Source organism: Microtus ochrogaster, chromosome 10, assembly GCF_000317375.1.
Source record: "Microtus ochrogaster isolate Prairie Vole_2 chromosome 10, MicOch1.0, whole genome shotgun sequence".
NCBI classification, from domain to species: domain Eukaryota; kingdom Metazoa; phylum Chordata; class Mammalia; order Rodentia; family Cricetidae; genus Microtus; species Microtus ochrogaster.
Genome location: NC_022016.1, coordinates 15754205 through 15757234, shown reverse-complemented (window position 1 = coordinate 15757234; position 3030 = coordinate 15754205). Strand labels below are relative to the sequence as shown.

General features: G+C 34.4%; 1 long non-coding RNA gene across 1 annotated transcript in view; it reads left to right on the top strand.

Moving 5' to 3' along the window:
- Positions 1-3030, top strand: part of LOC113456646 — a 793133-nt gene that overhangs the window by 578615 nt on the left and 211488 nt on the right. The gene's annotated exons all lie outside the window — the stretch shown is intronic.

Here is a 3030-nt window from a genome sequence, read left to right as displayed (position 1 = left end):
GATGACCCCACCCCCAATGGACTGGGCTTTCCCTATCAACCACTAAAAACACCCTACATCCTTATCTACAGTCTGATTTTATTGATCTTATAGCATTTTCTCAATGGAGACTCTTTTCTCTCAGATGGGCCTTAGCTTATGTCAAGATGACATACAACTTACCAGCACAAGCAATTTTATTAATTTGGATGCAAGGTCAGAGCAAAGTTCAATCTCTTTGACGACAAGAGGGATTTTTCAAAAAGAAGTATCACCACAGAGGTTGACAGAAACATCTACTATAAGAGGCAAAAATGCCTGTGTCTGGTGGAGTTTGAAAAGAACCATTGTGCATCAGATCAGCAATTCTTCACCAGATAAATACTTGGCATAAGAGCATGAATGAGTAAGAGTTTTCACACAAACCAGCAGATTTCAAAGTGTAAAGAATGTTTTCTAAGTACACTGATGGAAAGTGGCCAATGTCTAAATCTTATAATTGTCTGGTGCCTAAGAAATGAGAAAACAAGGACAACTGGTGAGCATATCCTAAGGGGACCATGTGCCCACCACCCAAGGTTCATTTTAAGAAGAGATCATTGGTTGAGTATGTTACTAGGTGGTACAGCAACTGCCAAGGATGCTCTAGTCCTGGGTTTTATGCCAATCCTAAAAAATAACTGATGAAGCAGAAGGTAAAATACACAAATAAATCAGGAGCATTCTTTTTTTAAAATTGAATTGAATTGGCTCACATTTCATAAAGAGATGCTTATGTTTCTATCATAAATACAGATTAATAGTCAATCTTTTCCAATATCTTTCTTCTGAAATAAGTATGAGCTTAAAGTAATCCAAAGCTTTCTTAAAATATTTTATATATGATAACCATTTTTTGAATAAAAATGAGCAGTTTCATAAGAATGGTGTGATATTTTATAGTACAAAACACATCCAATTTCTAAACTGAGCATAAAGAAGCATTGAATTTCTTACTAATATCACAGCTGCTATTTGCTGTTACGGGTTCATTCTTCTCCTTTACACAGACCCTCCCCATAATTCTTTCCTCCTCCTAATACATACAGTTACCAAGCACTGGCTTAACTACTTTGCCATGCATAATTTAAGTCCCACGTGGGGGCACATTGCAGAGTTAAAGCTTTGGATGACTTTTCTAATTTCTATATAAAAATCCAAACCTTACATTCTTATGACATCTCAGCTGACCAAGAACCTGTGACATCACAGCAATTTTAAAGGTTTTTATAGGCTTTCCTTCAAAGAAGGACAATTAATTTGAATATTTTTATATGGACACAGTAACATATTTCTATGGGGGACGTTGTTCTCTTGACATGATTTTCTTAACTATTTAAATATTTATCTAGTGTAATAGCAATAGTAATAAAATGTACCTCGGCAGCTGCTAGTGAACATGTTTTTGTTGCTGACAATTTCAATTAGAAGACTTGCTGGAGAATCCAATGAAAATGTGGATATTTCTGAAAAGGTCAGTTCTGAATTATTGTTAACCATAACCATTTCCCAAGCCATTAGGTAGATAAAATCCAATTGAAACTGAGAGACATAAAAGTAAATTATTTGAGAGCTTCCCAGATAGATGTGGAGAGTGTCATACATATGTGAAAGACACCTGTCTACAGAAATAACTTCAATTTGATTATCCATAATGGGACTCTCCAGTAAATGTAATTTGGCTATTATCATTTGCAAACCTCATGTCTCAAAGGCATTTTAGTTACTTAGACAGACCATACAATTCAATGAGGTGAAGTGCTAACTGAAGCACAATTTAACGAACCCATAAAGGAGAATAAGGACAGCAATTCTACTGAATTACAAGAGGAAAAAGTTAAATATAGAAATAACTATGCACTTAGTCATAGCAAATGGATTTTATTGCAATGGAAGGAAGTTGAGGCCAAAACTAATACTGAAAATACATACCAAATAGTTTTTTACAGAGAATTAAATTATATTCATCCCAAATCAACATTTTCTCTTCTTGCCCTGCTGTATTGTTATTTCATGTCTCATTGTTGGTATGTGATGTCAACTTCCTCATTTCATTTTTCTCCTCCTCAAGATGTGCCTTTTTCTTTAATGGAAGACACTGAGTCTGGGAATGACGTGAATAAAGATAACTTTGTAATTCTGTACTGAAACTCTGAGTGACAGGTGATTAAAATACAATTTTGTAATTCAACACATTATTCCTAAATAAATCAATTACCTTCATCATGCCTCCAAGATTTTCCAAAGCAGAAATCAAAATATATCAATAATTTTGAAATCAACACCCACGTGGAATATTTTGTAGTTATTGGGCTGTGTGGTTGAAATTAGCACTCTGCATAATACAATATGAAAAGTGAATAGAAAACTGAGCATAGCGATTTAAATGTCAAAATGAAATTACAGTTGTGGGAACGTACAAATATTTCATGAATTCTAATTTTCTCATCTGTATAGTGGGCATGTTTTTCTTGTTTTAAAGAATATTTCATATTGATGAAAGATTCAACATATTATATAAATGTAGCAATTAATAAATATATTCATTCAACAACAGAGCTCCCAAAATAAATTGAGGAAATATGACAAGAAGAAATCACATATAATTGAGGATGTTTCCATAAGCAAAGAAACAGTAAGTGTAATAGACTGAATATAATCACTCTTACAAATAAACCTGATAGACACTCTCACATATCAGAAAACACACTGGATATGAAAATATCTACAGAAAACCTCCATCCGATAGTGACAGAAGAGGAGGTTAGGTTTTCTATACGAACACCCCATCACTTAATATAAAATGGTGATGAACACATATGTTGGACCATGACTTATTGAAATATTTTTTTTAATGAAGTGAAAGGAAATTAGTTTTTTTTATTGAGAAAAAAAAGTTTCTGCCTCCTCCCAGCCTCCCATTTCCCTCCCCCTCCTCCTGCGCCCAGGTGCCCAAGGCGATGTCCCCAGTTAGTTCCTTGGGCAGCTGAGGATAGGGAACCTGAAATGACC